This window comes from Neodiprion virginianus, chromosome 5 (genome assembly GCF_021901495.1).
Source record: "Neodiprion virginianus isolate iyNeoVirg1 chromosome 5, iyNeoVirg1.1, whole genome shotgun sequence".
Lineage (NCBI taxonomy): Eukaryota > Metazoa > Arthropoda > Insecta > Hymenoptera > Diprionidae > Neodiprion > Neodiprion virginianus.
The window spans coordinates 6474851-6502298 of record NC_060881.1 but is presented as its reverse complement, the minus strand read 5'-3'; the positions used below and the strand labels follow the sequence as shown (position 1 = coordinate 6502298).

The 27448-nt window shown below is 36.8% G+C and overlaps 1 long non-coding RNA gene across 1 annotated transcript in view; it reads left to right on the top strand.

Annotated features, from left to right (window-relative positions):
• Window positions 1-2510: 2510 nt before the first annotated feature.
• Window positions 2511-27448, top strand: part of LOC124305840 (uncharacterized) — a 91748-nt gene continuing 66810 nt past the window's right edge. Inside the window, exon 1 of the long non-coding RNA XR_006908460.1 lies at window positions 2511-3313. This is a non-coding gene — a long non-coding RNA (uncharacterized LOC124305840). The remainder of the gene's footprint in view (window positions 3314-27448) is intronic.

Here is a 27448-nt window from a genome sequence, read left to right as displayed (position 1 = left end):
GCGAGCTGTTTGCATTCATCGCGTCGTCAGGTGAATATAATATTGTTTTATTGCCCGAGCGAACGGTGACCCTTTATTTTTGATTTTTTTTTTCTCCCCCTCATTTTCTTATTTACACTATAATCTGTGTTTGGTTTGTTGTTGTTGTTGTTGTTGTTGTTCTGGTTGTATTTTTGCTCTCGCTGTTTAAGCTACTCTATAAATTAAGTTCTCTTTTTTTATCCCGCGTACGCCCGGGTCCGCTTCCACCGTTAAATAAGGCAATATTTCAACCGCAGGGTACGCATCTATGTGTACCGAACCTTGTATCTCGGTATGCGGTACACCGGTGTATTATACTAAACATAAATATACTCGGACGCCAGTTTTCTCATTCGAGTCGAGCTAAGAGCTTGTGAACAATTTATACGTTATTAAGGGATCGAAAGTTTCCGGACGAAAGGAAATTTAAAGAAAACTCGCACATCGAGAGATAAAAACAGATTTCTCATCGTACGATACACAACGCAATATGCATTCATTTTTTATTTTATTTTTTTGTTGTAATAATATAACACGTACTCAGAGGAAGATTTCTTTGAGGTTGTAAACATTTTTTTGTTACGCCTGCAGAGGTACGAATGATATTTTCTTGATGTTTATATTCGAAAAAACGAAAAAAGTTGGCAACAATTTGGTAAAAAAATTTTTATCGTGATTTAAACGTAGACACTAGGTACGAGAAACTGATACGAGAAACTAATTTGGTTTATAACCGTATGAAAAAAACTGTACAATTTCAACCGGTAAATTAAGGCGACTGATTTTGCGTAAAAATTTGCAAATACCTTGTTTGAAAGTTGAAAAGTTGTGATTCGGTTCACTGAAATGATCTCTGGCAGTCGGTTTAATTTATTTACAAGTATATATAGTTATCTCGTCGAATATCGAAGTATCGCTGCTGTGGTAAAAATAAACGAAAGTTTTTAAAGTTTAATAACGATGTTCTTCCCTCGCGAGGTGAAAGAAATGAAACAAACCGAAAGCATGAAATGTTGTTTACGTAAACCATATTCGAAAGTATCACGAATTTCCGTACGATCGGTGACTCCGTATTGCCCGGCGCATTATTGCAGTCGCGTTGCGATAATGGTGAATAATGAATACCGCAGAGAGTGCCTTTCCGTGCAGCATATATGTTGCGTAAAGCACCGTGTAATCGGGGAGGCTTACCTTGCCCTCCTCCGGAATGGGAATAGAAGGAGGCAGAGTCTGGCGAAAACGCGGGAAAAGGTATCAGCCGGATAGCGAAGGGGTTTTGAACGTGGAACAGGGGTTACCAACGCACGAGAGTCAAATCTTGAATTATATATTGTTTGGCGAAAGCTCCTAAGCGCCTTACAACTTCCAGCCAGTGTAGAAGCACACCGGTTCCCTCGACAACGCGAAAACACTTCGCGCACGCTCGCCGATCTCTCTCCTCTCCTCTCCTCTCCTCTCCACTCCTCGTTCCCGGCGGCAGCCTCTGAAGTATCTTTGCAGTGCCCGGCGTACCCCTGTTTATTCATAAATGCATGCCATTCTCGTATACGGGGAAAGATACGACCCGTTGTAGGTATATCCTGCCTACGGCAAGAGATCGGGCACTTTAGATTAATTTTTATTGCGAGTTTGTCGAATGGTGCCGTTTCGTTATAATAATGCCGCAGGGACTCCCTCAGCTCGTACATTTGGCATGAAGTACCACGTCCCGGGAACGATTATACAAACTGTAAACATGTCAAGGTAAAACGGTTTTTTAAATCACGATTTTTTTATTTTTATTTCCATTACTTATTTTTACAGACAAATGGATATGGTGTGGAAAACTGTTGCCAAACACTTGCGCTCACATCCTGATATATCGAAATTTACAACCTTTACGGGGCAAAAACTATGCCCGTTCCTATTTTTTGATTTAAAAAAAAGATGATGAGCAATAGCAAACACAGGACAGAAACGTTTATTTTTATCGTTATATTTTGACTTTCAAAATTCCTGGATGTAATTCGAATTATTATTATGTATTCGTATCGCACGATAAATAAGTTTCAAATCATATCACATCAGCAATTACGAATTCCGAGTAAAGGCCAAAAAGTGGTGCAAGGTAAGCGAAATTTCTAACTCCTAAGATTCAAAATCTCCTGCACTTTATTCTGTATGCATAAGAAAATAAAAAGAAAATAAAATAAAAATGCGATACGTATTGGTTAGCATCGTCTGCCTTCACTGCAAAAGGGTGTCCACGTTTAACGAAACGCCAAAACATATTTATAATAATAAATAACAATACAAACCAAAACGATTGTTCCTTGCTGAGTATAGTTTAAATATCATGGAACACAGCCTCGTTCAAATTCAGTCTCGAAATCGAGGCCTAAAAAGTAGCAAGGTAACAGCGCTTGCTGTCCGCCATCTTTGTTTTGGTTACGTCGTGAAGATGATCGTCAATCGCGTCATTGCCGGTCGAGACTTGTTCTAGTGCGGATCTGATCAGTGGTTTACAGGCTGTATGGGTCAGAAGTAAACAGTTATTCCAATGTCAATGCAGGTCGAAAATACTCGGCTGGGTATAATCGCTTAGCACGGCATCGATTTCTATTTGCAAGTTGAGCATGCAACGTGTTTGAATGTATCGTAAACGTCACACGACGCCGATAGCATTCCGCGTAAAATAACAATCGTCTCCACAACACAGAATGGCGTTAAACGTACATCGATCGAATGAAAACTGAAAGTGCGACAGAAGTAAACAGAAATCGTGCTCAGCGGTCGCGGTCGGGCGAGTTTTGTTGTGCTCGTCGTCGGTCTAAACAGTATGAAATTTTTCGGTGCCGGTGTTTCGATCGTTGCGCCGAGCTGCAGGGATGCAACCGATGATCAATCGCACGAAAGAAAACATAACTCCGATAAAGGTAGACGCTCTTCATTTGTTCCAAACTCACCCGGGTTTCAGTATCGAAATCGGTTTAGCGACGCGATTCTAGAATATTCGCACCGCGTCGTTCGGTCTGCGAGTGTTGAATCTCAGTTCACTTCAGACCGCGACCGGTTGAGGATCTCTGATCCGTTTCCTCGTTTGCTGTGAAACTAATTTCGCAGAATAATCGAAGTACGTGTTACGATAATTGCAGTGGCAGTGTTTGTGAAGCGAAGTGAAGTGAAGTGAAGTGAAGTGAAGTGAAGTGAAGTGAAGTGCAGCAGATGGATCTCTCTGGAATTTCCGATCTTTTTCAAGTGCATCACTTCACGTGTCAGCGTGCTCCTCGTCCTTCGAGCCTCAATCGACTTGGTAAGTACGATTTCTGCTCGATGGAGAATTTATATGGCTAAAAAAGTTATTCCCGCATGCGTGTCCGTATGTGTTGAATTTCTCGTTTTCTACGATGAAAATGACACCGAGTCTGCAGCTTTACTGATGAGAATTCAGTATTTTTTTCATGAATTGTGCAACTGAACCAGATTTACCAATCCCACCAAAGAAACTATGCCAATTTTGAAAATTTTACAACACTGTACACCTGAAATTGAACATGCGCACATTTTTTTGTTTTGCTAATGGTACGGGCTTACAAACTCCGTGGCGAGAATTTATATACACGTCGGTTCGATGGCGATTTGTCAAATTTTACACAGATACCGATACAGATTTCGGTGCTGAATGAATCAACATTGAGCTCAAAATTAGTTGAACGGTGATATCGTCAATTTAAAATAACTGACAACGAATATCGAGAGCAACAATTTCATTGCGTGAAACCAAATTGTGATTTGCTTAGTTTTCTTAGAGAACTTAGTTTGCTTGGCTTCGCGTGATTTATTGAAAGTGTCAAGGACTCGACAGGAAAGTCCTGACGCCAGGCTGCGTTGCTTGATCATCCGGCAACAAGAGAAGCGACTCGAGGAAATTGGCTGTCTATTGTCCGCAATGTTAGTTGGTCGTTGGGAAAAAAAATTTGAGTTTCTTTCGTATCATCCTGCCATCGTCATCGCGCGCTGTCTCTCATCGAATCGTTCGTATCAATCAACTCGTTTCCGTTCACCCGCTTTAAATTATTATTAAAGACTCCGATGAACCGTCAATGAGCAAATCACAGTCCCGTTTCATCGGATTATTGCTTCGGTGAATATTCGATATTTCACCAGTAATGATAATAATACATCACCATTCAACTTTTACTCGCGTTTCATGTTGAACCATTCAATTGCGAAATAAAAATTATTTTCCGTGAAAGTCAAAGAAGCTTTTTAAAAAATGGCGTAACGATGAATGCGAGGATTTCGATTTGATGCGAATATTGTTCCGCGTACTTGAAATTGCATCACGTAACATTCGTAACTACAGAAAATTATATCCAATTGTTGAGAGCACTAAGAATTTTGTGGAAAGAGAAGGATAGGGTGAAATTGTTGTGATATCTACCCTTAGAATCGATATGCAGACCATGTTATCTCAATTATTATGTACTAGAATTAATGGTGGTAAAGAAAAATATTGCAAGAATCTCGTGTGATCACAAAATTGTACGATTAAATCAAAAAAATTTGTTTCAGTCTTATATGTCTAGATTTTGTTTTTATTTCCCAACACAATGGCTGATTCATTCATCTATTTTCCTTCGACAGTTTGAATACAACGTACTGTAAATTGAAATGCTGTTTAACATTGACTTTGAAGATTTTTATCCGTCGTTATTCGATTATCCAAGAGCAGTATTTAGAGAAAAGAATTAATGGATGAATTAAAAAAATATCCAAGCTGGCGTGTGTTTCAAGAGTTTGCAAACTGCTGCTGGCATCTTGGAGAAATTTGTATATAATACGAGTGACGCTCTCTCACATGACATAAAGGGTGGTGGATTTGAATTTGTCAGTTAGCGTGAAAGCAGTTTCGAGAAAAAAAAAATATCTATATCCGCCCGAAAGTTACGAGAACAGTAAATTTACTTACAGGGTTGGTAACTATGAGCGCTATTGAATAGGTATCAGCTATATTCTGGTATTTATGTACCTGCGTTAACGGGTTTCGAGAAGATATCGAGCTTACCGTGAATATGTAGTAGAAATTCTGAGTTATCGCCCTGACCAGGCGTTACTTTTGTTATATTACGTTATTTATGATCCTTGAAAAAGAACGAGATAGAAGAAATTGTCTGTACCCGAAATTTTCATCCCGGAAGAAATATGCCTCATAATACATGTATTGCATTCTCTTTCATTTCTGTATTCACGAATCATGACCCGAATACGAAGAGAAGAGCCTTTCTCGCGTTATAAATTATGAACACATCGCGAGAGAAGAAACAAACGATATTGAAATTTTCTCGACGTCTAAAGGTTCTCGAAATTGTGACAACCGTTGAGAGTTACGAAGAAACTGTCTGCCAGGCTTCGTCGCGATACTCAAAATCTTACACGATTTAATAACATGTCCTGAAAATACCTGACGGTGAAAAAAGAAATCCGACGAAGGCGGATTTTCATTCTTTCTTTCATTTCATTTGATATAATTTCAATTTTAATTAACAGATATCCCGGCGATCAGATTTCCGGCTTATTGTTGAATTAATCCGATCCTCTCGGCTCGTGAGAAGCCTTAAATGTTACATCTGTGGGCAAAATAACGAATCGGATTCGACCGCCAAGCGTGCAAGGTTTCGATTTTCACGCACTTCAATAGCCTCAGAAACTTGGGGGGAAGAAGATGACGAAACTATTATTCACTCCCATAGAATTTGACAATAATCAAAAAGGGATTTAAAACGCAATCGAGAACGAGAAGCGAACTTTCCTTCCTGCCTCGATTCACGCTCTCTGATTAACCGTGCTGTGTCGATAATTAACGAGTAACGCTGCTCCAATTAACGCTCTAATTGCACCCCTAGCAACCATTAGAAATTACTGTCCTGGCCTAGCTTCTATTATCACTGATTGCCGGTATTCTTATATAGTTATGTACAAGCGAAATCTGTGAATCCGTAAGATGGTATAGATCACGAGGTTGAAGTCAGTGTAACGTGATCATTAAACGATCAACGCGGAAATGGAAATGACCGTCTTGAAATTTTAGAATAACTTTGAAGGTGTTTGCTTTCCTGAAAAAGAAGAAACGATCAATTTTACTTTTTACCAGTAAACGTGTTTATTACTGAATTTTCACAAATCACAATCGCATGATTGTCAATTAATTATTTTTTCCTAAATACGTAAGCATCATTGAATCATCAACGTTCCGAACTTTGCTCATTGCCAGATCCGTTGGCAATTTTTTCTGTGATTTATGCAGTTTATTTTATACATTTTCTCTTTTGTACCGCATGCGAATTCAATTTGTTCATAATTGTTTTACGCGAACGATAACGAGACACATTTATGTACGTGTTGGTACGTATATAAAGTACGTATGTGACGCAGCATGGACAGGAAGAGGGAAAACTGCACAGCGCGTGTAACTGGCTGCAGCAGGGTGCAATTCGTTTTCGTCTTCTTGTGCAAACACGAAACTCGGACTTTCCGCTCCGACCGCAGCCGCCGCGTCCGCGTAATGAACTGACCTTTTGCGATAAACCGGACCTTTCATTTTGTTTCCGGTAGGAAAAATAAAGAAATTACTACAGCAGAAGTGGAAAACAAAAAGAAAAGGAAGAACAATTTTTTTTCCCCCAAGTCGAGCTGCAGAGAGAGATTCGTTTAATTTTGTCATCTGGCTTTTTTCACCGTTGACAAGCTTTTGCGGACGCATCGTACAAATTAGTAAAAAACTTACATTTAGCGGAAATCTCTGTGGAATATATTATCAAAGCAAGCGGCAGGGTTAGAATTCCGGATTTGAAAAGTTCCGAAAGCACCAAATTCCAAGATTTTCTGTTCTGTGAATTTCTGGCTTGGTGAAGTTATTCCACACTTTAATGGTTTTTTGTTTTTGAGTTTCGTTATTTTTACGTTCGGAATCCTGGTGATTCCGATTTTCGGTTTTTCTGATTTTTTACACCCGCTCGTCGAGTAAACTTTGAGCCGTCTGGTTTCCGAACATTTGAAACTTTGTTGTTTCTTCAAAGTTTGACGCCTTTACTTCGAGTTTCGCCGCCAAATAATTCGGAATTAAGCGCTTTTGGAACTTTTTAAATTCACAACTTCATCCCCGCTCCCAAAGCAAGTCTTGAGGCTTCTGATTTTGATTTTTTTTTTAAGTTAATTCGTACGTTTTAAATTACTTTATTTTCTTTGCCTACACCGGCTTATTTCAATTTAATATCATTCGCTTGACTCGACGGTCGCAGGTTTTGAAGCTTAATTGTTTCAGCATTTTTTCGTTTAGACATTTCTGACGAGAGAAAATCCTCGGCTTTTACATGTAACCTAGAATACCCGTATAATGCCATTTTAGGGAGATTTTAGCTAACCAACCACCTAATGCAAAGTCCGAGTCGAGTTTCTCGCTGTGTATAACACGCGTTTAGAATTTCACCGCATAAATCTACAACAGAAACCGCACAATGGTGTCGGTCTTACCGCAACGAAACCCCAACAATGAGTTTGATCATTTATTATTTACGCAATCTAGCGAGTTGTGAATGGAATTAGTGGCAAATTGAACTGCCTGCTCATGGCGAACTAAACAATTGTGTACAACAACCCCGTTGTTTGAATTTGAACAAATTAATGTAACTCGCGGATTTCGACTGTTTTTCCACATTGCACAGGAATAATTAGTGATACAGATTTACGGTGGAGTAATCAATACGGGAAATTGAAATAAGGAAAAGGACAGCGCTTTGTTCCAAGCTAGAAAAAATTTCTAACACTTTGCGATGATTTTCCTCACGCCAAACCCTGGGATTGTTATTTATTTAAAATTATTTGAACGAAATTTGTTACACAGCAGATTTGCAAATCGTGCCAACATGCACCGATTTCGAGAATCAAAGGAATACGTTGAGCAAAACTTTTATTACCGATGAAGTATCAAGGGCGAGTTTTATAACCGCTGTCAATATAGCTGACACGATAGTTTCAGGGTGACGCTTGTTCATTATAAATTCTCGGGGAAAATTATACGCGAGATTCAAGATTCGTCCAAACTTTCTCGCGATTGAATTACGCAGAGTAACGTAAAGCTCCGACGCGTATACCACATGAGATTAGCTACGCGCGAATCTAATTTCGCCGACTTCGGAGTTCGTAAAACTAAACCATTCTGCATTGGGAAATACATTACAGAGAGTGAATATTTCGTACTCGATTTTCGACGCTGACTAGAAACGTTCCATTCCTCGAAAATGGAGAGTAATTATTAAAGCTCGGAAACTAAAGGACAAGGTTTGACTTTCTTTCGCGACTTGTCAAGTTCTATTCAGATTATTATATGAGGTTCAAGTTGGCAATCCTGACGTGATAAAAAATAACGTTGAAAAAATGTCCACGTATGTTATTTACAATTTGCAAATGACTTTGAAGGAGTTGTGCTTCAAAAATATTACCGTAATATTTCAATACCAATTTCATACGGAAATTCGTAAAATTCCAATATGTTGCGAAATTCTAATTTTTTTACTATTTTTTCATGCAACATGTTGTTACTCGAAAATCAGGATCGCTTATCGATTAGAAACTGTTGGAATTATCGTGTCACAGTCATACCATTAAATGTCAGCTGTACATGTCTAACGTATATATATATTTCAAGACATTTACAAAATGCAAAATTACAACTTCAAATATTGACTTTTCTTTTCCAAAACAATTTTTTTTTTTTTTTATTGAGAATTGAAAATTGATATATGAGTCAATATTTGAAGTTGTAATTTTGCATTTCGTAAATATCTTGATAAATACGCAATGTATGAAAAAATCGCAAGAGACGTTCTTCACGGTAAATTGAATTTCATAAAAAAGATCTTCTCAGACTTTTTGTCATATATGTTATATTTTGGGAGATTTTTAGGAAAAAGTGAAATAAACAAACGAAAAATCAATTGCGACAATTTTTACGCATAAGCTACGTGGCTCAAATTTTAAGAGGTTATTATTTAGGTCCCAAACAGGCACTATATATATCTATACTTCTCAAAGGCACAAAGTCGAAAATTTTCGCCAAGCTTCCATCCCGCCGTTGGGAAGATACGAAAAATTTTTCTACGTACAATAATGAAATTTTTTTTTTCCACTCGTTATTCACAAGTGAAGCTCCAATTCACCTGTTCTGCATTGGAACATCCTTTATATCATTGCCGCTGAGTAGCTACGGGATTTAAAAATTTTGAAAGTTGTAGAGCGAATATTTGCCCCGCGGTTGATCGACTGGAAAAATTTCATTTCAAACCTCGCTGAGGTGTACAGTTATATTTTATTTCGAAACATCCTCTGGTCACGAAAATTTTTGTCGAATTGAATTCTGTATTAAAAGAGATACGATATCATTTTACCTCCGAGCTGCAGACGTCTAAAATCAGTTACTATAAGGGATTCTATGAAAACTTGATTCAATCTTTTACGAAGATAGACTTCAATTTATTGAACTTTTCATTTCTTCTTCTTTTTAGTCAACATTTTTCTCGGTATATTGCTTACACGAGGGTTTCAATTGTTTACTTTGTTTTCATACCAGCAATATTGTTCCAACTTTTTCATGCTTATGGTAGAATCAAAATTCCCTAATCGAAGAATGGCTCTGCTTTATTTTCTCAGACATTCTGTTTTTTAAGTAGAAAATTACTTTTTTCCAATACGACGTATCATGATTATCATCTGGAGTCAATGTTTACTCTCGCACGTTTTATACCCTTGAACTAGTTAGTTTGCCTCTGATCGATCCGCATTAAAGCCCATCCCACCTTATTACACGCACTGGTAAATATAACAGTAACTCAATCTTCCAGTATATCCACCTTAACTACAGTCTGTCTTCTTCGTTCAATATCATCCTGCTTTGAAAGCTGAAGCGAGCAGATAACGGACAAAATAAATATCCAGAAAAACAAACAGTAACGAATAAAACATTGAAAATTGTTTATATAAATTGCTCAAATTTCTTGTCACACAATTCCAAACTGTAGATTCTAAAGTTTTTCCCTAAATATCGAATAGGTGATTATCATTGCAGGATATTTGATAACCGTGGTTTTACATAAATATCCTAAAGCAAGTTACTTGTTAAACTGTAAATTTTTCACTTGCGATGAAATATTTCATTCTCATTTAAACTAAAACAGTTTGAACTGATTCAAAAAGCAATTACGTTTTGTTTTTTAATCATTTTATACCATTGACTAGTTATACGTAAAATGATACATCCAAATGAATGGAATAATTTGCATTGATTTTACCAACAAACTTCATCCATTCTGCATACAATTGGATCGCAATGCGATTGTTGATTACGAGGAAATAATTTGCCCACCTTACTTTCGAGTCATGATAGAACGTAAAGTTTCTTGGTGTTGAGGAATGATGATGAAAAAAATTACAGTCTCAGAAATATCATTCTTGTCGTTAGTTTACGTTGGGCAAGCGAGGCTTTGAATAACTGGATCGAAATACTTTGGGTATCGCGTTGGAAATTTTGTTTTATGTATCAGGAAAAGCTTCGTACGCACAGTAGAGGAAATAAACTCGTTCTTGTTTGTATATAATAAGAGGATAAAAAAAAAATTATGTATATTGTATATTGTATATTTACTTGATACCAAACTTTTTTCTGTTTTTTTCTTTCTTTTTTTTTGTTACTTTTTTCATACGGAAAATCGCAGCCCTGTCGTTTGTAAACCAATAGTCAGACAGTAAGTAAGTTACATACCAGATAACATCGAAGGTATTAGTATCAACGTGTGAAAAAAAATTGTCATTAATCAGCGGCATGTTTTTTGAAAGGTTGTTTAAAAATTCGGGAAATTTCAGATAATACCAAAAGAGCTTACGAACCCTGACGCATCTATGCATCTGCGTTTTACTCTTTCATCCCACACTCCGACTTTACGCGTACACATATCTGGTACCTGTACCAAAACCATTCAGAGCAAAGTTGCGGGTGTCTCTCGAAGGAATTAACGGCGAACTAATCAGTCGCTGGTCCCTGTTCGGCATCTCTAAGCCAGAGTAGGACGAAATGCGGAGAATCGAGAGCTAGATGCGAGAAGCCAAGGCATTGAATGGCCTAAAGTATACATATATACGTGTCGTTTAATCCCGGATATATGAGGCTTTCGCGTAATATGCTCATTACTCACGTACGTAAATGGCCGTTACCTCTGCACCGTCGATACGTACATACGTCACGAATATCATTCCAAATATAACGTATTAGAGGAGAATTCCTCCCGCGGTGTGTGTATGCAACGTATGTGTATACGTATGTATACATGTATATGTGTGTGCGTGTGTCGCGTAGGTGTTTACCTTGCGTTATACCCCGCACGAGTTTCGTATTCCTCCAACTTCGACGTTTGAAACTTATTTAATTAATTAATTAATCACCTCCGAGGATTTCTCGACCATCGTATATTGTCACGGGTATAATTAATTACGTATTATGATGTACGAAGGCGTAGTTGTTGTACGAGTAGAGAGAGATATTTTTTACGCGGTCTTTCATTATTTCACGGTTAACAATTTTTTCTTTACTTGTATAATTCGGGGCTAACTTTTTGCCACGAAAAATATGGGAAAGTTGAAAATTTCCTGAAATATAATTTTTTTCACATTATTAAGCCCATGCACACTCACAGACGTTATCTTGGATTTAGAAACTATCAAATTTTGACGTCGGATTCGTGATCAACGACCCTGAAAACTTCCGAGTTAAGGTGAAAATATTGAGTTGAAAAATGTTTGACCGAGAGTCTTGAACGGATCGATTTTGTCGGTATAAATACGAAATACTAGAAAGATAAATTTTACACGACGTCGTAAAAAATCGGGTACAGGGATGCGGATTAATCGCTTATATCGGTGTACGACAAAGTAACGTGGCGACAGACTTTCTTACGGAAAATCGCATGCGGTGTTATCGACTTGCAAGCTTTGAAATTAATGCTGTATTCCACGGCGCAGTTTCTACGGTGAATTTGCATGTTTCTTTGACTCGCAATCAGTATTCGTGTGCCCGGCGGAAGATCGCTGATGACCGAGTGTATCCATCCTGTACTCTGGTACCTTCAACCTACCCAGCAACCTACTCGGGGCGCGTTTAAGTGATGGTGTGCCCACACCCGCAACGGGCATTAGCAAGATTTAGCATATCTCTTAGAACACGGTGGCCATTTCACTGCTAACCCGGAGTCTCGTCCCCCGGGGGTTCTGCTTCACCAGATATCGGCTTCGAGACCTTTTCAGGGGCTACGTTTCCGTCCGTACAAGCTAAATGCCGAGTTTCAATTAAGCCGGGTTGTCGGTCAAAGATTTTATTTCACACTGAGAAAAATTTTTAGTTGGGGTTACCGCTCGGTCCTCAATTATTTTCATTTTTTATAGTTCGAGGTTGGAAATGAAAATTAGTTTTATTATTTATTCGTCAACACAAGATACTGAAATAGTATCTTGTGTTCTTTTATTTCCAAGAAAAAATTCGAAAAATTTAGGTAAAGATCGTTCACATCATTATTTTGTTCTAGTACTAGATATCCAAAAACTTTTTAACTCTCTAGAATTATTTAGAATATGCCTGAAATTAGTTTTAAATAACATTATTTGTAAACATTTCTAGAATTATTTTCAACTGGATTAATTTCAGACCCAGATCACATGAAACTCTGTTTGATCTTTTTCATGTTTGAACTTTACGTCCGTCAAAAAATGTGTCTACGTTTCGTTGTTTCAACGACCCACTTCCTATATTTATAAATAAACGAAGTAGTTCTACATCTAAGGTATTTCAAGATACTGTAACGGCGCGAATACTGGAAACAAAAATACGAAGCCTACCGACGTATGCATTTACTATCAGACGCAAATTATATAAATACGTGCATGACGTATCACTGAGAAAATTGTTTATTTACCGTCATAACAAACGTATATTCGTGCATGACGAGAGATAAATGTTTCGCTATAAGTATCAAATTTTGGTTGAGCCAAACAATGATGGATAGAAATTTGCTAACGGTTGACAAATCATATTTGGTATTAACAACTAAAATTTGATAATAACAACGAAACACTCATCTCGCTGTATCGAAATACACGTTTTTTAACGTCAAGTAAACTCTTTTCTCAGTGAAAGTATCGTCGCGAGTCCGTCGGCATCTTTAACAACAGATGGCAGCCAGCTTAAAATAACAAATCACTATTCTCGTACATCTGAGATCAACGTTTACACACTCCCGGAGGCTCGGCCAAATCCCAGTGTTTCCATTGGTCGAGACGACGTCGTACGATCGCCGTTGTCAGTTGACACCAATTGACACACAATTGACAATTACTGCAGAGGCTTGAGACTTTCTGGCTGTCGGTTTGGTCAAGCTTTTGCCGCAGACGTGAGAACAATCTACGCGTCGTTAATTCACCCGTTCCGATTGGATCGATCCGTTCGACAAATGGACAGCAGAAGTACTTGGTCGGTCAGCTTCGTCCAGTTTGGTGGATAATTGAAAGCGTCACTAACGGGGCGAGTCCCATTCGAATTTCCATAGTCCGGCAATCCGCGAGCATTTCGCGTTTCCACCTTTTCAACCGACGGCATAAATTATAAAGCTTCGTTACACGGAATGGCATAACGATGTCGATCAATTTGCCGTTATACGTAATTGAAACATTACCAAATTTATAATTGTAGAAATTTATATTCGTGAAAAACGCGACAAACGCTGTTTGAATTGTTATTTTTTAAAGGTTGACGAATCTTAAACACTTTCGATTTCAAGTCTTTTCAAATTACATACGTAAATCTAATAGATTTGGGCCGGAACGGAGATGATCTTTTGTGGATCGTATCCTCGAGATTCAGGCGTTCCGATTTTTATTTCCCTTCTAGTGTTTTTTAAAAAAAAAGGGGTGGGGAGGGGGGGAGGACGGCTTATCTGCGGTCGTTGGACGAAGAGGAGGAGGATAAACCTGCAGCCTATATTCCGAAAATGAACATAAATTTTTCACGATGTCCGTTCGAGAAAGAAGAAGAAACGTCTTAGGATTTAGTGGACCGTAAAACGAAGATAAGTTTCGGCCCGGCCAAGATTTTCTTGTCCTTCGTTACATTTCCACCCTTTAAAATTCCGGATATGATTCACTCCGCGCTGCATTAGAGCTATACTCGAGGTACACGCGGTTGTAAACCACACTGAGAAAAATTTCATTTGCTACGGTAACTAGAAAAATTTAGTAAGACAGGTATCGTTAAAAACAAACTGTTTGAATATTGTTGGAGTTACGAAAAACGAGACACGCGTAAACATTTTGCGATATCGTCGATCCTTTTTTGGTTGTTGCATAGCAAAATCAGTTTCTGAGGTTTACTCTACTTTATAATGATGTATTATACATACATAAATAGTCAATGTACATGTATAATATACTTGCAACAGCGAGTTAAGTAAGTCTCTCACCGATGTTCACCGTGCTTGTCGGGGAATTTCAAAGTGACGTCGGTTTTGGCTTCTCCAAAATTAGACGGAGGCTTCAAAGACGGACCTTCGCCTCACGGGCGGAACTTCTGCAGCTATTCAATGGTCTTGTAGTCTAGTAGTCGCGAAAGCAGCGAGCTTTTGGTCTGTTCTGTTAGTTCTGAAAGCCGTATTTTCCCTTCATGCACCGAGAGAAATGGAGTTTTATAAATATTTTCAAATCAAACGTTTAGCGGGCCAATTTTAACGTTTGATCGAACGCTGGTTTAGAGATATCAAAGTTATACGTACAACGTTTTATAATGTGTACGATTTTGTTTACCGAAATAATTTATTTGTCCTTGAACCGATGTGCCATTCATTCGTTCGCTGATTGCGAGGCCGAAGATCCGAGGCTTCAATTCCACCGCTCTAATGCAATATGACGTCTGTTACGATTGTGCGGATTCTGAAACATAGAGTTATAGACTCGATATCGAGTCGCCTGGGTTTCTTTCATCTTCTTGTTTTTTTTTTTACTTTTTTCTTTTCTTTATTCCCACGTCTCTTAAGCTGGAATAACCACTTCATCAAAATCGAAAATGACCTATATGGGTATTTAGTGCTCTTTAGTTGCTAATTTGTTCCCCAAATTTTGATTTTGTTGCTCCAGTGATTTCGCCGAAATTAAGGGCGATGTCAAGTTTAAAAAAAGTTGGCAAAGCCAGGCAAACGGATGACGGAATATTAACGAAAAAATTATGAGAATTGGTTGCTAATTAGTTGCTCAAACAATACACTCATTTCGAACTGAAAGAATCAACCCCTGCTCCGGAAACCACCCCCAAGTCGTCACGTACAAACAATACGCTTGAAATGTAATTGAATGTACTGTACATTTTGTTTTCAACTAATAAATCACTGAATCACGTGAATTTGTCGTATCACCGATTTTGTTGCTCAACCCCCAACACCCAAAACTCACCCCCATGCCAACGACGCTACACAGAAATGACAGAACGCGCGGATATAAAAATTCGTTGAAAATTGATTTCAGATCCGCGAATTAGTTGCTCTCGATGTACCGTATCACCGATTTTGTTGCTCAACCCCCAACACCCGAAACTCACCCCCATGCCAACGACGGTCATCTTGGACATAATTCCAAGTCATCAATATAAATTACAAATTCTGAGATTTTCAGAAATATGTGCGTTATTCCGTTATTGCATAAAAAAAAAAAACATTACAGGGTTACCTGAGACTGCATTACAATACGTGACCCATTTTTACTCGGCCTTGAATGATATTTGGATTTTCTTGTTTTTCATGACATATACAGTTATATAAATCTCATCTTTATCCAAGTTTCAGTTTATATTAATTATTTATTGTTAAAAAATCTTTTGTTTTGAGTGGAAATGATGCAAGGATATGTATACCTGCAATAAGTGGTAATTAAATCACAGGAATACATCTTCTGGCATTCTTGTTGCGTAAAATGAGACTTTTTTCAGATATTTGTATACGACATATTATATCAATACCTCTTTGGGAAATTGATACGAGAGCGGAGGTAATAAGTTTAGAGGACAGGGATTTCGGATTCTTGGTCTCCTTTAGAAAATGCATAAAAAAGGTATCTAATATGTTGAAACTGTTATGGGTAAAGTGTCGATCATGCGTTGCCCCCGTGTATGGGTGTTACCGTCCTCTAAAGGTGTAGAAAGACTACAAAATCCTCTACAAATGAACAAATGAGACTAGAGGTGAAATGAAATGCTGTTGAAATAATCGCGGAACAACCGACACATGTCATTAACATACCATAGACATAAACGCCTGTCAAGCCACGAGGAATTACATTGGGAGAATAAAATAATATTGGGCGTTCTACAGGCACTCAAAACTATTTAACTCGACACATTATTACAGCACGAATAGTTGGATTGGAAAGACGAGTTGTAAAGTGGATAAGACTCGTGGGCGAGCTCATTCTCCGATCATGGCAATCTCATCAGCAGCGTTAACTTTGGACATTAGATATAGAGCCGAGCAACTTTGACACGTGAAACTCTAATTTTTATCAAGATAAGTTGACAAAGGGGTGATTTTAATGAATAAAGGGTGGAACGGCAGAATCCTAATAACAGCATATCAATAGAAAACGTGCGTTCCATCACTTTTCTGTACGTAGTTGGCATGGGGGTGAGTTTCGGGTGTTGGGGGTTGAGCAACAAAATCGGTGATACGGTACATCGAGAGCAACTAATTCGCGGATCTGAAATCAATTTTCAACGAATTTTTATATCCGCGCGTTCTGTCATTTCTGTGTAGCGTCGTTGGCATGGGGGTGAGTTTTGGGTGTTGGGGGTTGAGCAACAAAATCGGTGATACGACAAATTCACGTGATTCAGTGATTTATTAGTTGAAAACAAAATGTACAGTACATTCAATTACATTTCAAGCGTATTGTTTGTACGTGACGACTTGGGGGTGGTTTCCGGAGCAGGGGTTGATTCTTTCAGTTCGAAATGAGTGTATTGTTTGAGCAACTAATTAGCAACCAATTCTCATAATTTTTTCGTTAATATTCCGTCATCCGTTTGCCTGGCTTTGCCAACTTTTTTTAAACTTGACATCGCCCTTAATTTCGGCGAAATCACTGGAGCAACAAAATCAAAATTTGGGGAACAAATTAGCAACTAAAGAGCACTAAATACCCATATAGGTCATTTTCGATTTTGATGAAGTGGTTATTCCAGCTTAAGAGGCGACACACCCTTGACGACGACGACGATATATGTAGACACATCGTGTAGGTATAGCCAAAAGTTGGCAGATGAAGTTGTTGTTGTTTCTTATCGTTAGATCGTCCAACTGCGTTTGGTCGCAAATAGTACTGCGCAGTATTTTGAATTACACGATATTATTTACAATTACCGTAACTTTGTAGATTGTATTAGAAAACTTGCTCGGTAATTCTTGATATTGCGTATTTCTACTCGAAAAAATTTATTAATCAACGTTTTCGAAAAGAAAAATTCATTCCGAAGAAACAGGATTAGAGTTTGTTCTATGACGCCGTTTTAGAAAATTATTTAAAAAATTTGTGAGCTTCGAGGTCTAAAAATTCCTACGAATGCGCGGAAAAAATAACTTTTTGTTGTCGTAATCGGATTCCTTGACTTGAAAAATTCTCAAACCGCGTGCTTTCAAGAGTAGATATACTCACGAGTGACACCAAAAAATATTGAATTGCTTTATGACGCCATTTCGCGATTTTTGGCAGTTACCGAACGAACGCGTTTGACGCCGCTGTTAAATGTCTTGGATGTTAAGTGGTTGAACAATTTAACGCGGAGGCGGTGTTTAAATTGTTGCAAGGAAAATAATTACATACCCGAAGTCGGTCATCCTGTGTACAATGATGGAGAAAAGAAGTGAGACGCGACTAAGGAGATGCTAAAAAGTTTTTTTTTCACGTACAACCACATTTCCGTTTGGTCTCACGCCTTCTTTTTTCATTCTTCTTGTTCTTTCTTCATTTTTTATTCTTCTTCGTGTAATCTCGAGGAGATATAACATGGGAGAAATATTATTGACGTTTATTAAAGCCGTAGCTTTTCTCCGTATGTATATATATACATATATATATATATCCATGGGGCATTCCACATCAAATTTGCAACCCACGTGAGTCACCTCCTTCAAATTTGTTAATTTTTTAGCATGACGTTTGCAACCGACCCAAAAGGGTCTCTGAATTTTTATCGGATTTCTCGAGGCACCAGTGAAATGGATAAAAATTGAAAAACCAATTCCGAAGACGCCGTTTTTAAAAATCTGAAAAAATTCACACTAATTTTATGATTTAAAGTACGATTTTTAAGCACGACATGATAATGGGATCTTAATATTTACTATTTTCTTCGCAAGTTTTTTAGTTTTTTCATGTCAGAATTGGTCTTTGGTCGTTTTTATTTTTTTCATGACTCTGTCTAAATAGATTACAAAATCACATTATCTTCATGTTTCCGTAATATATTGAGATCGGGGAAAAGGAAAAAAAAAAAACACAATTCCGGGAAGAAAAAACTGAAAACTTGTGAAAAAAAATAATAAACATTGAAATCCCATTGTCGTGTCATGCTTAAAAATCATATTTTAAATTATAAAATCATAACGAATTTGATCAGTCTTTTAAAAAAATGCGGTCTTTGGAATTGATTTTTCAATTATTTTCAATTTCACCGGCGACCAAACAAATCTGAAAAAAACTCCATACCCTTTTGGATCAGTTCAACATCATAATAAAAAAATTGACAAAATCAAAGGGTGTGAGGTACATGGGTTGCAAATTTGACGTGGAATGCCCCATGTATGTATTATCGTATCACACAACGACGAGTAGCCGAGTGTCTTGAGTGAATTTCGTACCTACGGAATATTATGCGTTATATGTGTATGTATGTATATATATATATATATATATATATATATATAGACGCTTCGTGCACTGTCGTCTAGACGTCGAAGGTATGTTTTATATAATATATATATATATATGTATATATATATATATGTATATCATATCTCGATGTACAAATATTGTATATTTTTATATACGTACAATATTTGCTGATAAGAGTTTATTTGAGAGAAATAAAATTCCACTTCGATTGAGATGAAATAACGTGGAGGCATAAATAGGAAAAAATAAATAAATAAATAAATATATATGTATATATATACACACACGTATAACTTAGCGGAAAACGTTCAGCAATATTCAGCGGCTCTCGGGTTAAATTAAGTAAATAAGGGTAAAAATATTTCATCTAAGAGACTCAACTTGTTGGAGAGATATATTTCTATACATATATGTATAGAATAGATAGTCTTTTACTTGTGATAATATATGAATGCCATAAATGGGAATCAATTTCGTAACATCGAGATTTATTTTCCTCCTCAACTTAATCACCGAGTATGAGCGGTAGTGAATTTGGAGTGTTTTATTTTGTTCTTTCGAAGTTAGCCTGTTATAATTGATTTACAAGAATGTTTTAACGGTTAAGAATAATGCGCATCGATTTGTAGACGAATTATTTCATTTACATATTTAAAGTTTTTGCAATAATTACAATTGAATGATGCATAAAAATAGCTATTGTATACAACTTTGGAAAATTCCTCAAATGATGATAAAATCGTATCTAATACAGCTGTTTCGAAAATCAACGCATAATTAATGATAATCATTGTTGAAATGTCGATTACTCAGGATCACAATCTATATATATATATATATATATAACGTTAGAAAGAAGAAGAAACATTTTGGGGCGAATATATTATATATAAATGATCGTACCGTCATATGTATTATACATATACATGTAACGTTTATTGTGCCCGCGATGATGTATACCTCTATCTTTTACTTTGAGATGCAGAGGGTAAAGTTTACTCAGTCAATTTGTACGTATAACAATGTTTAGGACGAAGTCGAAGGGTTTCCTGCATCGTGTGCGAGAGTACTCGAGGGTGCGTATAACGCAACCATCCCCAACACGAGTGAGAGAATTGTATACAGAAACGGAGGGGAGTGAAAGAGAGAGAGAGAGAGAGAGAGAGAGAGAGAGAGAGTGAGGCTGTCATTCGTCTTTACTTGATCCCTGCACCCACTTTGTACAAACTTGAAATGTGTTTTCTCTGCTTGTTTTTCCCCCTCTCTTCTTTCCTCTCGCGAAAATAGACACAAGAAGGGTGTTTCTTGTTTTTCTTTATTACGTTTCGTATTATCTCTCGCTCTTTACACTTTCACTTCCACTTCTTCTTCTTTATATTTTTCTTCCTTCTCTCGAGTAGACCCCGTATCATGGCTTAACTTATATATACAGTGTATATGCGACTCAGGCACACCGAGTTGAATTATAAAATCGGTTATCCTGGCTTCTTTTACCTCCGTGTCACTCTTCTTTTCCCTTTGTCACGAAGTTTAAGAAAATTTTCTCTTCGTTACTTTGAAAGTGTCAAAGTAATGTAATTCTAAACGAGTTGGTTTCCTTTTTTTTCGCACGCATAGCTCTCAGTTTATCGTCAAGTATTATATTCGACGAATTGGTAGTAATATTAAGATTATGCGAAGAAAAATTTGAAAAAAAAAACAAAAAAACTACGCGATCCCAGCTAGGGATACAATCTTGACATCTCACCGAAATAATCGAAGACGTTTTTTCGAAATGTTCCATAATGCTAGACAAATCGAATATTATACTGTGACATACAAAAAATTTTCGAAATTCACTTTATTTATAATCTAATTTCTAGTGAAACATTTTGTTTCTTATCGGCGAATTAATTAGCGGCGGTATTGGATGAAGAAAAAACGTATCGCAAACTATTTCGTACACACGTACGATGCGTGCATCGATCAGCTTTTCTTCGGTGAAAGGTTTAACCGCGGAGGAGAATTTATTTGCATGTGCGTCACTCGATGATTTGCTATTCCGAAGTAAAATAACGAGGGGAAAAAAAAAGAAGAAGAAAAGGAAGAAGAAAGGAACGAATTAGAGAGCGGGACTGGGGGTAAAAAATTGGGGATTCCGCGTAATAAATCATGAATGATTTCTCGAGGCTACGTGCCATCACGATTTAGAGATTAAAGGCCTCTTCCCTTCGCGTGTCCGTTTTTATCCGTATCTACAACCTGCAACTATACTCGGATCTTTTGCGATGGCTGTAAATCAGATCCTTAATATTATACCCATATCCAACTTGAGTTACACAGATTCCGAACGAGTCTTTACCATTCACGAATACCGCCTTGTAATATCCGAAAGTCATGCGAATAGTATTTACGTATTATAATTGTAACCTGCGAACATGTTGAAAGCTTTTGATAACTAGTTGTCAACTTATGGCGTAAAGTATTTTCGGGGAAGAATCTTAAATATGCGCCCGCGTAAACTTTTCACATAAGTTTTTCGTCGCGAAGATTTAAATCTTTAAATGTAATTCGATATCGGATCTTTTTTCTTGTCAATCTACTTCACTCGAAACTTTGAAGATTTTTCTTTCTTTCCCGTTTTGTACTTCATTCGGATAAAAATCTGACGAGAAATCAGCACGTATCTGGTAAATCAAAAGAGGGACGAAATCTTGAGAACTTTTTTAATTTCCGATTAAACAAGTTGTCACATAAAGTTGTCGTACGAATATGAAAGAGAAAAAAAAAAAAATTACGACAACTTTAATGAACCTCGACTGGAGCTTGTCAGATTCTACGAAAAAAGTAAAGCTCTGTTCTACACGTATAATATTTTTCTTTTTGAATTCTGTATGAGCTAGTTTCGTGCGTCGAGACTTTAAGAATGGCAATGAAGAAAAAAGGGGTATAAAAGTGTAGGGGTGAAAAGCGAGCAAGATCAGCTTGAAAATTTTATTACCCTCGAGAAGTTCCCAGGGGTCTGATTATACAACTCCGGTAAGATAGGGAACGAGAGAGGGGGAAAAAAAAACGGAGAAAAATAATACTTACAGGGTGAAATCAACCCTTATGCCCACCTTTTCTGATACAGTGGTCTAGTTTTAGACTTTTTATACCACGAATTTGATTTTTATTGGCGTTGAATTTTTCCCATGAATTGTTTTGTTAAAAGACGAAAATTTTATGACCAAAATGAAAGTCGGCAAGCTTTTGGTTCCGAAGTTACGGGCGAAAGAAGTAATTTCAAAAGTAAGAAAAATCGAATTGGATATAAATTTGAATAATGCAAATTTATATTTCATTCGTTTCAGCTGTCTTTTCAATCGCTTGTCTCGCTTGTGGCTTTTAAACCAAAAGCGCAAGAGTGAGAAAAATCCAACTAAATATGGATCGGTGTATTTTAAATTTATACTCTTTTTGAGTATATTATACCTGACTACGACGAGTTGCGCTCAATCATTAAAGCTCATCCAGGTATAAAGGGGGGAGAGGTAGTCTGCAAAAAAGAGATGAAAAGGGGGGTGAAGAAGATCCACCGATAAAACCTCTCGAGTGGCGTTGCATTGCTATACGCATTGGGGCGCGAGTTGGACGGTAGCCACTTTATCTAAAAACTCTCTTGGCACTTTCCAGAGCCGTACTTTTACCTATCCGTATACGTATATATAACATCCTCCTCGACCGAAAACGTTCGGTGTCGAAGTGCACGTAAAGGCGAATTGCCTTAGTGGCGAACGCGGGTGTAACAAGGAGTTAAGCACTGCTGCAGTCGCACTTACCCCGAAGAATTATACCAACTTCTTGATTATATACGGGGGTTAAGAAGCAGCGTTGCTCTGGGAAAAACGCGTCGAGTTCTTGTCACGGAATTCGAATTTGACAGAAATATTCTAATTTAATCTTACAAGAATTCATCGTGACAAAATTCGGGATTTTAAGGGATTTCGATCTGACGAAATTTTGAGATGAAGAAAAATTTGGCAGATTTAATCAGTCAGTTTTGTGTTGAAAATTGTGATTATATATTTGATCAGATGTTAGGAATTTACCGTTTACTATATTTTTTATTCTAATAATTTTTATCAACAACGAGTTTAAAATCAATGGCGGAAACCTGCGCATATTCGCAAGTCTTGATTCGAAGCTCTTCGTCCTTTCGGTCTTGATCGTTCGCTATACCGCCTTAAGGTCATGTACTACTCCTACCTTTACCGACCGAGCAAACTCGTAATTTTTTTTTACTGTATCAAATAAAGAAACGAGCGGAAAGGGATGAAATTTCTACGGTACATCGCTCTTTTGTAGTGAAATTCAGGAAAGTTGTTCATATCGCAAGAATACTTACGTATACTTTCAGTTCGTTTGTTTATTTCACATAAGAAGTATGAGGGTGAGTAAGGGTAGGAGTACAACATGTCCTTAATTTGTCCTTTATTTTTTGGCTCTTTGACGTCGTCAAAGAAAAAAAGATACTTACGTGTGTGCTTTTACTTCGTTTGTTTATCTAATATACGAAGAAAAAGGGTGAGTTTGCTCGGTCGGTAAGGGTAGGAGTTCGACACGTCCTTAATTTCTCCTTCATTTTTCAGCGCTTTGGCGTCGTCGTTGTCGTCAATTTTCCACTCTCGTCCCCAACTATACGTATGCGTGCATATATTACATGTACCTATTATTTCTTCGTAAACCTATTCAACAGCTCTACACGAACCTTGACGAGATTGGTAATTACATGAGTTTCGCGACTTGAGCGAAGAGCACACGGGAGCCATGTTGAAACTTGATATTAATTACACTCCCTGATAAGTGTGATTTAAGGAAGTTTTTCTTCTTCTTCTTCTTCTTCTTCTTCTTCCGTTTTCCGTTTTCTTTTTACACAAAACTCCATCAGCAACTTTTTTAAGCCAGACGTATACGTGTGTGCATACGTAATGTAATACCGCAGGTTTAACGGTCGTGACGAATTTTTGGCCACTTACCAAAACTTACAAAGACACTAATGTAATAGAAACTGCACACGCTTTTTCACCTTGCAGCTACTGATTAAACTGCCGAGTCGTTTTTCACACGGGTTATTATTATACGTCCGCAACGGAAACCCGGGGTTTTCTTATTACGATCATTACGAAATTGTAACGCTAACCGTTAAATGTTTTTTTACAAAATTTTTTACGAATTTTGAATTTTTAATCGATGCTTAAATATATGAGGAAAATTGAATCAAACTTTCGTTCAATCTTCAATACAATCGATCTTTTTCAAGTATTCGTAAATTTTTTAAATTTGCTCAATTTCGTTGAAATAATTATTTAAAGACGGATTTTAATAGTTTGGAAAAACTGCAGTTTGTTGAGTAAAAATTCAACCCACTCAAATTAACACCAAACACATCTTACAGATCATCGATTTCGGAGTTATTGTCAAATGTTTGTAAATTGATGTATTTATACACAGTGTTTTTTCTTGCTTGCCAATTTCAAATTTACGAGTAAGCTGATTTCCTCATATCACATTAGACAAAAAATAAAAATAAAAAAATGTATCGACGTATCGTGAACTTGTTTCGACTAATAAAAAAAACTCTGTACGTTACAGCAAACGAAGATTGTCGACTTTTGTGAATAATTTTGACACCATTTGAATAATCAGTGAAAATTTGTATGCACAATTTTGCCTGGTAAATTGTGAAAAATTTTTCTCACTTTGAAATTGAAGCCTTCCGGGGATTTCAGACTATTTTCAATGAAACACGTGCCGTCAATTTTGTTCGTCACGATTTATCGCTCCACCAAAGTGTTGAATTAGCGGATGAAATTCGAAAGCGCGACTACGCGTATATACGTGTATCAGCTTTGAATATATGTATATATCGGGAATATCGGACAGGAGAGAATTCGAAATGAGTGAAAATAGAGGCGCGTGTGATCTTGATAACAACCTGATTTAGAATTTTTGTCCGTCTGCTCGTGACGCGTACACGTCGATATTCTGCAAGCACGATTCGCGTATAATATCGAATATCGCGAAATGTATGAAATGTTTTTTGGGGAGAGGCGAAATATACGCTTGCGGCTTTATTACTCGTTTTGCGGCTGCGGGTTGGAATTGATGGGTGTACGGGTGGCTCGATTTCGAAATATCTACAATATTCGCACAGTGCCCGCCGAAATTCGGCCGCTACTCGCAACCTTGCCGAGCCTAGATCAATTTTATACACGACCTTTAATAATGTTACCTAACCGCGAGACTTTATACCTCGCACAATCTTTTTCTTCGCATCCGTTACTCTGGGACATATATATTAAAATATGCAAAGTACGATTCTCATAACGCGACGAGACTCGTGGAAAAACAGTTTTACATTATATATGTATATATAGATTCGCTACCGCAATTTATCCCATATAATATACAATACTTCTATTCATTCACACACACACACACACACACACACACACACATATATATATATATAGCTAAGCCTCGGCTGACGATTACTTTTCCTCATTTTTCGTTCTTCCATATTGTGTTTGCAATGTGCGGAGAACGATCGTATAGGTATGTGAAAAAAGAGACTCGAGAATGTGTTTCTTTCATTTATTTATTTATTTTCTCTTAGTTTTTTTTTTCTTTTGTGCTTTCGTCCCCTTTTGAGCAATTGGAATCATTTTAATAAAAAACGAGAAGGCAAAGTATGAAACGGAAATTGCCAAGAAAAAAAGTGCATGTATAATTGATTTATGCGTGATGAAAAATTTGTGGTTATATTTTGAGGGAATTAATTCTATGGTTAATTATACGAATAAAGAAGAAATATACACTTGGTGGAAATAAACGGTCAAAGCTGTTTATTCAAATTGACTGACGTTTCGGTCAAAGAAAAAGCTCGACTTTGCTCAAAGCCTACAAGAACTTGTTTGTATACATGAATTTTTTATTTATTTATTTTTCTTTGCTTGTAATTGAAGGGGAAGTTACTATTAATATGACAGGAGTGAAAAACAATGTTTTTAAATTTTTAACCTATTTTTAAATTAATATCGTTAAATTCAAGGTTAAGAAATTACATTTTTAACCAATTCAATCTCAAGAGAAGGTACGAAAAAGAATTTGAGGTGATAATCACTTGACATAGTATAAATTTATATAATAAATGATGAAGAGTTTACTGAGGCTGTAATTAATTTGAAATGCTAGCTTTAAACTTGCTCGTGTAAAGCGGTGGAAAATTTTTCATCTTGTTGCAATGATTTTAGCGCGAAACAATAAAGTGCAAGAAAAACGTGACATGTGTCTCTGATGTTAAAAATTGTTTCAAATAAAATTTTATTTTATTACGATATGGTACACTGTAAATCCGTCCTTTGCGTACCTAGAAAAAATTTGTCGTTGATTCAACGCCGGTCTGAACAGGGCTTTTAAAATTAAAAATAAAAAAAAAAAAACTGGCGAGTCGTGCCCCAAGTATTTTAAATGACGAAAACGTGTAAAACGTAATGAACGATTGTTTTTTGTTTTGACCAACGACGAAAATGTTTTTGAAATTAATAATCCTGAAACAGGAATCAGGATGTTATTATTATCATTATTATTATTCATTTATTGCGTTTCAGTCCGTGTTTTTCCCTGCTTTTTCTAGTGAAAGAATGATCAGCTGAAACAAATCATACGTCGAAGCGGAAATTATACGTGCATGTGGTTCAGATTCGTGAAAATGTCTTTATGAAAAATTCAAAAAACTGTCTAAATCACGTTCACGTAAAAGAAAAAGACGTTGTATCAATTATTAAAACCCTTATATCGGCACTGCGCAGCCATATGCTCTATGTCGTAAATTCGAAAGCAAAACCGTTGAAAAAAAAAAAAAATCACGTCCTCGACATTATTTTTCGAATACAATGTGTGATGCAGATTTTGCTCTGTCGAGAGGATAAGCTACAAATAATTGTACATCGACTTATAAATGTTTACAAAGCCGTTCGTTAAGGCTTCAATTACTCTTATATTATTATAACCTCGAATATATATATATATATACATATATATATATATATATATATATATATATATATATATATATATATATATATATATATATATATATATATATATATATATATATAGAGAGAGAGAGAGAGAGACACACACACACACGCACACACACAGGCGACGGACTTCTTAATTTAATTACTAAATTGCACTTAAATGTCACCTGTTGACGTTCATTAATGAACTCGATGTTTCGACTCTAGGTTATAATATAAAGAGTAATTGAAGCCTTAACGAACCGCTTTGTAAACATTTATAAGCCGTTATAATTTCACGTACCTTGTACATACTCGATAAAATAGGAAAATCAGCATCACATTTTACTATATAATATTGTATAATGTAAGTACCAACA